At 33.8% G+C, this 12,682-nt stretch overlaps 1 protein-coding gene across 1 annotated transcript in view; it reads left to right on the forward strand.

Annotated features, from left to right (window-relative positions):
* Positions 1-1,084: 1,084 nt before the first annotated feature.
* Positions 1,085-12,682, forward strand: part of LOC133328421 (protein ECT2) — a 41,503-nt gene continuing 29,905 nt past the window's right edge. The window contains exon 1 of the mRNA XM_061536994.1: positions 1,085-1,091. The gene's annotated coding sequence lies outside the window, so the exon portion shown is untranslated. The remainder of the gene's footprint in view (positions 1,092-12,682) is intronic.

A 12,682-nucleotide genomic window follows, 5' to 3' on the forward strand; every position in this document is an offset into this window, starting at 1 on the left:
AGTAGACAACATTGTTTTCACATGGTTGTTATCCCCTTGACAATGCTACAGGGTTGCATTACACGCCAGCTGAGGGTGAGCTACGAAAAAAACATCGCACATCAATTGAGTTTGACAACAAAGAGAACAACAACAAAACATAGCAAACGATCGTTGAATTCAATTTTTTGTTTGGCCGCGCCACAACAGTTCATAATTTGCCGCCGTCGCGCTATTGTCACGCAAGTTATAGGAAGGTGGCGTACAGAATACAAACAACAAAAAACAGAAAAGAAATACGAGTTCAAAGTTAAAGCAGACAAGGAAATAAATATCAATTGAAATTGTCAAATTGAATAAAAAAATCAAACGGAATGCTAATAAAAATGTGGTGCAATGGTGGAAAATGCTAATTTTGTTGTGTGTATGTTGGCAAAATGCATTTGTGGGCAAATCGATGATAAAATACAATTCTTGAAAATTTAATAAAAATTCGCGGCGTCTCGTTATCGTCCTTGAATGGTTGTTGTCTTGCGTGGAATGAGAAGAATAAAAGAATGCTGCTGCGCGTTGAGTGAACAAAAAAGATCTCACTGAAAAAAAATATTGTTTGCTAGCCTAGCCCACGACTACCTGAATGCTAGCCAAAGTTTTATATGCGAAAATATTTTCTCTTTTTTATCTATTATCGTCAAGGATACACATTCCTATAGATTGTTGTAAAAGTAAAATTTTTTACAACATTTCAGTGCGTTGAAGTGTGGAAAAAGAAAGGTCACTGATGATATATTAAATTGTGTGCGTGTTTGCGATGCTGCTTCTCTAAAGGATTACTCATTATACACATCAAAATAATCAGTCTTTAGTGTGGGAAATTTACTGTGGATTTCCAAAATATCAGTAGGAACGCTCCTATTACCTGAATATCTAACCAGAAAAAAATCTAAACAATTTTTTTAATGTTTACAAGTCTGTTTAAGCTCTGTGAGCATTCATTCATACAAACGTACAAACAAACACACGCACACTTTATTGTATATTCATTGCCGGGAAGTTTTGTGATTGAATTATCAGGATGGAAACTATTGACGAACACACGTCGTCCAAGTATGGTAAGTAGTGGCTGGCCTATGATATAGGCTTTTATCAATGAAATCTAATCTACCTTTTGTTCTTTTGGTTGGCATTTTACTACACATCCTGTTTGTGGCAAGCCATCGTCATATCATCATCGCGAAGTAATCTATCTAAAAGTACTAATGTGTGGACTACGCAATTAAAGCTGTAATTAGGAAATACCTACTAGTACAGCGGATCCTAATGGCAAAAAATTGAAATGCATTCGCCGTGGTCAACATTGTTGGTCGCCGCAAGCTGCTTGAGTAAACAAATTAAAGTGGCGGCAAACACAGTTAGGCAGGAAGTGAGATACTTACAGTCTACTGTAGTCATAGGGAAATTTTAAATATTTGGTTTATTTGTTAATGAAATAAGATCAAGTTATAAAGGAGGTGATCAATGTCGAGCCAGACCGGCTAACCAGGCCAAAATTACCTTAAATCAATTGGGACTTTATATGCAGAATATGTCATGTAAATCAAACAATAAACAATAGTAAATTCGTTTCCAAGACAGAGGTTTCTACGTTCACCTACGTCTGCCAACTCAACTCGTTGGTAAAAGAAATAGGGCTACTATGTAACATTATATGAAGCCAATATTGATAGTTTTTCTCAGGAATATTCGCGAATCTAAAATGGCTTTTGTTCAGTTCTGTGTGCTTATCTCAGACTTTTCGAAAATGTTTACCTTAGTGAGACGATCACGAACACATGACATTCATGGGGAAGTCCATACTTCCCGAGGTGTGGACCTATGAAGATCCGTAACTCATATGTGCACATCTTTCATTTATGTGCTGTTGAAGGTGATGTTATTCGTTTTTTTATATAAAATAAAAGAAATTGTCGATCCCGTAGCATAATTTTCATCTGTCCATAGAAGAATGTCATAAATTCGCGGTCGAAGAGTGTCTATTTAGGACCATTTTTGATCGCGTAGTCGAATTTTCCACCACTCCATAGGAGATTGTTTCAAATGTGCACGTTTTTCAACCATAAACATATTACCTACATCGGTCGGACGAAGTTTGAGCACATTATTGTTGAACATCAGTGGCCTATATCTCGGGAAGTATGGACATCCCCTATGAAAAAAATCATATATTTTCTTCCTCTTTCGCAAAATAAAATATCAGGAAGGGAGGTAGGGGAGACTGGGGCACCTTCGGCACTTTTTTTTAGAGCTCTATATCTCAGTACTTATTCAACATAGTCATAGCCGGGTAATTGTCATCGCTATCAGTCTGGTTGAAATTCTGATCCTCTAAAGGCTCTATTTGGTTTTAATACGCCACACAATGCTTGAATTATAGGGCTTTATTTTCCAACGGCGTACGTTTACATCTCAAGCTCGCACACAACATCAGAAATAAGGGTTTTTTATCGCATTTTCGTCAATACAAGTACGTTTGATATTATATATGCAATTTCGGACCATATTAAAGGATTAGTTTTAAAGACAAACTCAAAAACATTTTAAGGAAATAATATTGCACAATCTGTATATGGTCGAATGTGCCCCACTTTAAAATGCCGAATGTACCCCGAATGTACTTTTTATAGTTTTTTTCATTTTTTTCGATTAGTTTTTAAAAACATTATATTTTTAAACATTTCTATAATAATACACATCGTATTTAACCACTTTTTAATAATATTGTCTTAAAAATTTAAAAAGTTTTATACGCGAAATACTTACGAAGTGGAATTGAAATATTACAGAAACATCTATAAAAATATAAAAACCCATGTATCTAAATAAGTTTATTAGCTAGAAATTTCAAACTTTGTGTCAGTTATTTATTTCGATATTCGATACCTATGTATCGAAACTAGTGATGTACGGTGAGAGCTTCATATCGAAAACGCGATTGCCGAAGGTGCCCCGATGCCGAAGGTGCCCCAGTCTCCCCTACTACCCTAATCAATATTGATTATATTTGATATAAAGATTTACTACCAAATGAGAATCAAAATTCCAAATTACCGACCAAAATTTTGATAAGCTGATTTGCCACTCAACGAGGATCTAAAATACCAAATTACCACCAATTTGATTTTAAAACGAGCCTCAATCCCCAAGGTATCGAAATTTCGCAGATTTCATTATATGTATGTGGAGGGTACAATTAACAAATTTGTCGTTATCAGAATGATATTACAATTTTTTATTAGTTTATTTTGGTCAAAACTAAATCAATTTTGTTCTAGTTATCGACGTCGTAAACAATTTTTTTCATTACGACTGGACACCTACGAGGCATTGAATCAAAAAAATGCTAAATTTGATCCTTAGGTATACTATTGTTTTCATCCTGATCCTTTGGGTTATGTCTGTTTGTTTATGAAACTATTTTGATTTACTATCTATGATACTCCAAAGATTTTTTTAAAGGGTGTATACCTGATGATTGTGTTTGCCATTATATTCTGATTTTTGACAATCTTCTTTACCCTTGCAATACTGTGGCATGAGCCTTTCATTTTTGGCAATTTTTTCATGTCTAAATCTTTAATATTTAATTTTAATACATCCGAGATCATTATATTTCTCCACCTATTCAAGGATTCTACGTTATAAAAATTGCTATATAACTCTACAATTACTAGTAATTTAGAAGATATTCTTATATGATTTACGATTTTTTAATGTTATCCAAATTCATGTTTTTTTATAATTTGGATTAACCCATATTCCAAAATTACCTATTTAACGCCTCTTTTTCTCTTACTTTTTGTCATTGTTTAACAGGGTTTTAAACCCTTAATTTTTTTATCCATGTTACGCGGTTTTTTGGAATAACTTCATAATTTCCATCTCCTAAAAAAACTATTTTCCATTTGTGGTTGTTTAATAATGATGTAGGTAGAAAATGCATACATAGTTGACAGGAATGCTAGGCCGTAAATGTAAACCAGTAATAAAGAAAACGTTTTTGTCTCTCTCTCATTTTTCTAAATACCTGGTGTGTGTTGTACATAGCTTGGATGTACATCCTTAATACTGCAACATTGACATTGGGGTGAATCATATTGGTATCGTCCATTACTGCTGTTTGTTGGCGGCGGCGTCGGCATCATCATTGAAGGCGAGTTGTTGACTTGTTTTGAATTCAAAAATACCTACCCATTTTCACATACATAAATTCTTGCACACATACGACCACCAATTGAATGCGTGTGTGTGCTGAGGATCGTAACACGCACACATAAATGTATGTTGTTGCATTCATTACTTGTTTCCTTTGTACACTCGTGATAATTTGTTTATGTAAAGGAAGTACAATTTGTATGTTCGAATTCCGTATGTCCTCCTAACTATGACAAGTACAGGGTAATCCATTTCGTTTTTTTTTTTTTTTTTCAAAAGTAGGAGCAGTGTATATATACACTGGTGGCCAAAACTAAAGCAACTAAAATTACAATGTTAATAAATGCCGCATTAACTGCTCCAAAATAAAGATATTGTTTTGGTTTTTTCAGTTTAAAGTCGGTTACTTTATTCTCCTAAAAAAGCATTGATGCCAAATTCATTATGAAATAAATACAAAATTTATGGATAAGGGAAATGTCTCAAGTTTTGCTTGGACAAAACTAATGCAACTCTGTAGTATAGATGAGCTCGTAATATTTTAGTTATTTTTACCGTTATAATTACGTTTTGATTTTTACATCTATTTCGATTCTTTTAGATCATGTAAAATCGGTTTTATTTCAATAACAAATGTCTGTTTTTCAATTCTTGGAGATAATTACCCATGATTATGAAAATTATTTATTGCAGAATAAGATTTCGGAGAAATATTTCATGAATAAATAAAAGATTATTGGTTGATTTTATGCAACTATATCAGTAGTGACAGTTCAGCACGGAGGAAGGCTGCAAAAGAACATCAGTTCGGACTTGATCAACAAATTGTCATAGCACTAAAAAGTACCCACTTAAGAGTTCAACGGAATTTGTGAGATGGTTATCGTTCGATATAACCTCAAGAACATGGCGTCGCAGAGCTATGGTAGCAGTCCTACATGCCCGAAAACTATCAAGAAAGTTTTTATATCTGAAAAGAATCGGAAAGCCAGATTGCCTTTCGAAAAGGTTACACTAATTGGAATCCGGCTCAGTGGAGAAATATTATGCTCTCGGATGAATAAAATATTAAAGACGCTGCCATGAAAAAAATTACCGTGAGAAAATCTAAAAATGAATGGCTCATGTCACAAGGGTTCTGGGAAGCATGGATCAATAATGGTATTGGGCTGTTTTTCTTTTTATGGAGTTCTATATATTAGTTTGGGGAAAAAGAAACTCATTATTTTTATATGAAATAAAAGAATATATTTAACATGCTTCGGGATGACCGATTTGGGCAAAATATGCATCTTTTTGTTGTCATTTTCATTCTCATAGAAATCCTGCTCTCTATTTGCAAAAAAACTCTAGTAGTCGATTTTTATAATCCTCCCCAGATACTAATTTTTTATTATAAAAAAAATTTCAATGTAATTAAAAGATGATAATCACTTGGTGCAAGGCCGGACTGTATGGCGGATGCATTAAAACTTCCCAACTAAGCTCCCGAAGTTTCTGGCGACTAACTGTGGATGTGTATGTCCTAGCGTTGTCCTGGTGGGACACGAGACCTTTCCTGTTGGCCAATTCTGGTCAATTGTGAATGGTTTAAAACAGTTTTATGACCGATTTTTTAGCTCCTGGTCGATGTTACGACTGCTAACATGCGGGTCAACTTCGATCATTTCTCCGATTGTACCGCACAGGTTGGCCAGTCGACGGCCATCTTTATCATCAGCATCTTTGGCTGTTACAGTATCGGAACCACAAACCCCATTCACAATTTTAGCCGCTTGGCTTGCATTTTCACCTTTGTCAAAGAATAACTGCAAAATGTACGGAATTTTCTCTTTGTTCACTTCCATTATTAACACCCTGTAACTCACAACTGAATGAACCAAACAAAAAACAGCAACATATTTTTTTTACTGCGAAATGTCACCCTTCCAACGAGCATAAATCTGAAATTTTTTAATCGATACTTTACGAGAAATCCATCAGTACAGCCATCTGCCGAAAAAGGTAATGGATCGAATTGTTTATACAAATGTGTTGGACGACGCTATGGTTCCCTTCGCCGAAGAAAATATATCGCTTATTTAGATGTTTCAGCTTGACAATAACCTCCAAATATACGCCAAAACATGTCGAAGATTGGTTGCGGTGGTCGAAAATCAGAGTTTTATAATGGCCAACATAATCATCACACCTTTACTCTATAGAAAAATCTTTGGAGTATCATAAATAGGAAAATCAAAAGAGTTTCGCAAAGAAACAGACATAAACTCTTCCTAAAGGTTCATGATGCTATGGATAGTATACCCAAGGAGCAAATTGATCATTTTATTGATTCACTTCGCCAAACCGTATAAACTTTCAGGATGTCAAGTATAGTGATATTGGTGTCAGGAGGTGTAAATCTTGCTTTTGAGGAGACTGTGGGGGTTGCTGCTTTTACGAGACAGACTCGGGTCTCATCATATCACAATATCACAAATAGTTTTTTTGAATGCTTTTTTTTTGAACGTTTTTCCTTGTGTTGCCGAAGCGCCGCACATTGTTACTTTGAACTCTGTTGGTAAATAAACATTGTGAACTTGTTCCGTGACAACAACAGGCATTTTCAAGATCTCTCCTACTTTTTCTTTTCCTGGCCCTTGTGTCTCTCTCCTTTTCTCTCTTCCTTCCTCTCTCTGTCTCTTGATAGTAAACTCTCCCTCATTTATTACTGCAATAAACCAAAAGGGGGATTTCCTAATTTTATGATGGGTCTTAACAAACCGTCTAGCCCAAACCGTACAGCTGTTTTCCAAAGAAATGTGAAGAGACCAAGAATCGAAGAGTCATCCCATCCGTCCGACCGGTGTGGTGACAAACACGTTTTGTATCCATACTGTTTATGTTTATAGTCACAGCACGGTGACTGTTTAGTTTATAATTAGAAGGAAATACCTATTTAGTGTATTACAGAGACGAAAAGTGTTTTAGTTGTTGTTGTTACGTATTTATTTTTAGCAAAATATATATTTTGTATTATTTCTGTTGTGGTGGCCTGTGCCATGTTGTATTTTTTTGTATTTCTTTGGCGTGCAACAACTCTTTTGACATTGTCAAAAGACCATGCCCATGGTTACGATCGTGTTTTTGTTTCTCCTCATTTAAAAATAGTCACCTTCAATATATGTATGTAAATGTTTCTTATTTTCCTTTCTTTTTTATGGTATTTTTCTCTTGAACCTCAGAAGAAGTGCGTGAGTGTCAAGTACATGATTATTGTTGTTTCTCCTATTTTTACGACATTTCCATGCATGCATGCACTTAACATGGTACAATTTCCGCCGTGTCGATGACACGATCTTTAATATTGTAGCAGATGTAGATCATAGTGTTTGAAATACATAATCTCTAGGGGCATTAAGGTTGTAAGGATTGTGAATTTTCGAATGTTATTAAAATGTTGCTTAATGATATTTTTATGCAGTATTTCACGTTTAATCCAATTGCTCAATAAACAGAATATTTTCGAAAATCGCCCAATGATTTGTTGAAACTTAGCGAAACTACTATTGAGTAGGGATATATCGTTTGGTAACCAAATATAGTTGTAGTAAAATTTTAGACTTCTATATTCAGATTTTTCTTTGGAAATTGTTGCAATTTTTTTTATTTTTTCTTTTTAAATTTATATAATGCTAATGAATACAAGTTATACCCATCGTTAGTGAGATGATATACGTATACTTATTGTATTTGTTTATTTCTGTAATTAACACTACTTACATTTGCCCACAGATAAGATTCCGTCCAAATGTATGTAATTTACATGGTATTGAATAGTGGTTAAAAGATGTGTGACTATCGGAATAAATAAGCATCCACTCCGCTCGGTGACCTTTCTCTCAAAGAAAAAGAATCTAGAAAAGGGTACTGTAACCATACAAGTAAAGGATTTATTGCTATGAAGAACAATTACCTTAGTTTTGGCTTAATCTAATCCTGCAGTGACCTGTTATGGTTCCTACAGTAATCTCACATTTCCTGGGACAGAATCAACAGGTCACGTTATTTCGTTGTAGTAGGTTAATAGTCGAGTAAGATTTTCAGCTTTTGTATTCCTGTGCATTTAGAATAGTGACTAGAGCACCTTGTGCAATGTTTTTAGAGAATTCCTTGACAGCCATAAAGTCGTTTTGCTAACATTTTTAGCTGCACTGGGGCCCATTTTTGTACATTATTTCTATTTATCAAGGCAAAAAAATTTTGAAAAAAAAAAAAATATTCTATGGAAAACAAAATTGACCCAATTTTTGCTTGGTCAAAACTAAAGCAACTTTTGATATTATAAATAAGCAAATTTTGCTAGTAATCGATGTTGTATTCAATATAGAAATCGGATCAGATATAGATATAGCTCTCATATACACTGGTGGCCAAAACTAAAGCAACTGAATAAATTAACTGTCACTTTTTTAAAAATAAAGTTATAGCGAAAGTGTTTTTTAGAAACAAATAGGTATTTGATTCTTTTTATAAAAATATACAACATAAACTCAAAATTTATTTTAAAATAAAAAAATATACAATGGAAAACTAAATTGATACAATTTTTGCTGCTAAAGCAACGTTTTTTTCTTATAAATAAGCAAATTATGCTAGTAATCGGCATCATAACCATTATTTTTCATTACGACAGCACAAGTTGTTCCTTTGGTATACTATTCCTTGCATCCTAAACCTTTGGGAATAGGTTATGTCTGTTTGTGCACCTCTCTTTTATTTTGCTATTTGTGATACTCCAAAGATTTTTATAAAGGGTAAAGATGTGATGAATGTGTTGACCATTATAAAACGCTGATTTTTGACTCCCGCAACCAAGAACTCCCGCAAGAACTTTCTTGATAGTTTCCGGTCATGTAGGTCTGCTACCATAGTTCGTCCACGCTCTTTTCTTAAGGTTATATCCAATGATAACCCACCAATTCCTTTGAACTCTTAAATGGGTATTTTTGTACTGCTATGACAATTTGTTGATCATTACGAAATGATTTCTTTCGCGGTCTCCCTCCGTGGAGCACTGTCACTACTGATATGGTTGCATAAAATCAATTTATAATTCGAGAAACCATTGATTTATTAATGGAATATTTCTCCAAAATCATTTTCTGTCATAAATTATTTTCAAAATCACTGGTATTTCGCTGTTTTATCGGGGTACTGTATTTGTTTCTATCCATTTTTATATATTTTTGTCAGTAAGTCAAAATATTAGTTTGGGGAAAAGAAATCCATTATTTTTTCGGCAGATTGCTGTACTGATAGATTTCTCGTAAAGTATCGATCAAACAATTTCAGATTTATGCTCGTTGGAAGGGTGTCATTTCGCAGGAAAAAAATGATTTTACTGTTTATACCCTTCACCAAACTGTAGTACAGGGTATTATGTCTTTGTGCATATGTTTGTAACAGGCAAAAGGAAACGAGTTAGACACATGGTTCCTTTTGAGAATATGCATAGAATCACTTTCTGAGACGATTTATGCATGTCCGTCCATCTGTAGATATTAAATTGTAAACAAAGTATTATGATCCGATTTCGATGAAATTTGGCGCAAGCCACTTATTTGGCCCAAGTACGAACCCTATTAAAATTGAAGAAAATCGGATCAGATTTAAATATAGCTCACATATAGTTTCGTCCGATTTTATGTAAATGGTGCGACGTTTGTTAGGATGCATATGTAGAATATACCCAAAGTGGTGAAGGGTATCATATAGTCAGCCCAGTCCGACTTTACTACTTTCCTTACTGGGTTTTCTTTGATGCATTCAGTTGTGAGTTACAGGGTGTTAAAAATGGAAGTAAGCAAAGAGAAAATTTGGAACATTTTACAGTTTTTCTTTGACAAATGCGAAAATGCAATCCAAGCGGAAAAAATTGTAAATGGTGTTTATGTTTCCGATACTGTAACATCCAATTATGTGCACCTTTCGTAGATTCCGTTCAGGAATTTTTGATGTTAAAGATGCCCCTCGCACAGGTAGGTCGGTCGTCGAAAATGTCGATAAAAGTGGGGAAATGATCGAAGTTGAGCGGCATGTTAGCAGTCGTACCATCACCCAGGAGCTAAAAATCGACCATAGCTGTATTAAACCATTTATACAAATAACAGTAATAATTATGGATTGTAATAAACCCTTTTTAAATGTGATCTATAAGCATCAAAATAGATGTAGAAACCAAATCGTAGTAATCAAACAGTAAAAACCACTCAAATTTCAGAGCTAATATGTTTGTACAGTAGAGTTGCTTTAGTTTTGTCCAAGCAAAAATTGAGTCAATTTCAATTTCCATACATTATTTTATATTTCAAAATGAATTGGGCATTTGTGCTTTTGTTATTTTAAAGTGAATAAAGTACCCTATATAAAACTCAAACGATATGTCTTTTTTTTTTTTGAAAAGTTATACGGCATTTATTATCTTTGCAATTTTAGTTGCTTTAGTTTTGGCAATCATTGTAAATGTAAATTACCTTGCTTGTTTTCAAATAAAGCTATATACGAACACCACATTCACAAATTCTACCAAAATACACATTTTCGTTAAATACTTTTTTTGTGAAACACTTCAGTGAAAATCACCCAACGCCCCACTGATGCGTAAACGTAAAATTTATGGCTAATAATATGCTTTAGTGAATTTTAAATCATTTTCAAATATTCGAATGGAATGCTGCTGCCACTGATCTTGAAATTCTAAGAACAAAACATGTTGGTATTTGTTGAGGGCAATTTAACCTTTTGCTCGTCGTTCCTTAATTGGCCACAATGTCAAAGGCTGAAAAATGAGCAATTTTGTCACTTGAGATTTAAATAAATCGGAAAAGCTTAAGCGTTAATGTTGCCTCTAAATTACTACCGAGTCCTGGCACTTGCTGGATTTTTATGTTTTTGCAAATCCTTTTGCTACCTGCCACCTGCAGTTTATTTCAGTTTTGAAATAATGGAAACAAAACCACCTGCTTGGTGGTATTGTATTCTCTCACGGTTTCTTTCACTCTCTCATTCTTGTATTCCCTCTCTTTTGCTGCTTCCTTGCACAAAATTAGCACTTGTTTGCTTCTCACATCCTTAGAAGTTCCTTGTTTGTCCATTTTTCCATTTAATTTCTGCACTTTGATCCACAATGTGTGCAACACATGGTGGCTTGTTGCTTGTTGTTGTTGCAGTTAAGTTACTACTATGGCATGGCATGGATTACCCCAGTTGTTGTACCTACTTCTTCTTTCCTACCTGGCATTATGCATTACTGTCGTCCTTATCGTCTACCTATACTCTTGAATTTTTAACAAGACCAAATCATCCTTTTAATGTCGTTCAGTTTGCCGCTATTTGCTTGTGGCCGACATGTTTATTCGCTACAAACCCTTACTGTGAAACGGTTGCTGCTGGCTTAGTCAGTTGGTCGGACATTCGGTTATGCATCGTTGCATTCAAAATTATTTTATTGCAAAAATGAAGAAAATTATTTTATAAAAATTTACTTAAAAAGTATTTGTATTTTAGTTTTCGGTCGGCGTGTAAAATTTTAAAACAAACCTGAAAATTCAAAGAATATCAAAAAAAGGAGAGTACAAAATGAAAACAAAATTGTGATTTGAAATATTTTGAAAAAATATTTGGTGTTTTTAAAACGTATTAGTACCAAAATAACGATAATTGTGATAAAAACTAAACAAAAAATATTGTCAAAGCAGATATTTTGTGTTTAACGAAGTTCAAAAAAGAGAGAATCTGCATTGTGATTTAAAATATCTGCAAAACAGCAACATTTTTGGTGTTCTGTGCCAAAAGCAAATTTTTGAAATAAAAATATAGAAAACAAAATGTGCTATGGTTAGTAAAAAATATACTATTACATTTTAATTTTTTATATCGATTCATATGACTTTTGAACATTTTAAAATCTTGGACTTTAAATTTTAGAGGAAGAATTTTTATTAAATGGTATTCATTGACATAAAAAAACATTTTGTAACAATTGCGGTAATACGTATTTTTACATCGGATTTCGATGTGTGTTCTATACTTGAAATTCTTCCTGTAGTGGTTAAGAGTGAGGGTGTGTGTCAAAGTCATCTGAAATTTCTGAATGCGATCTCTGAAGCTATGTTCTGTATCCCGTAGGTCTTTAAGTAAAACATTAAAATTAATGCCTTCTTTTGCATAATTCAAGCGATTCCCCCAAGATTCGCATCTAAAGATCTAATAATTCATTAACTTTCCCTTCGTCCGGTTAGTAAAAAAATAGTAATTTGTTTCTTTCCCCAATTCGGTATAGTAACTTGCTATTTAAATACACTGATGGCCCAAACTAAAGCAACTAAAGTTGCAAGGTTAATAAATGCCGCATAACTTTTTCAAAAATAAAGATATCGTGTTGGCTTTTTCAGATTTAAATCGGGTAATTTTTCGCGTTAAAAAAACTTAAGCATTTATGCAAAATTCA

Source organism: Musca vetustissima, unplaced genomic scaffold (genome assembly GCF_032173495.1).
Source record: "Musca vetustissima isolate MV318-11 ecotype Yass unplaced genomic scaffold, APGP_CSIRO_Mvet_v1 utg56336, whole genome shotgun sequence".
In the NCBI taxonomy this organism is placed as follows: domain Eukaryota; kingdom Metazoa; phylum Arthropoda; class Insecta; order Diptera; family Muscidae; genus Musca; species Musca vetustissima.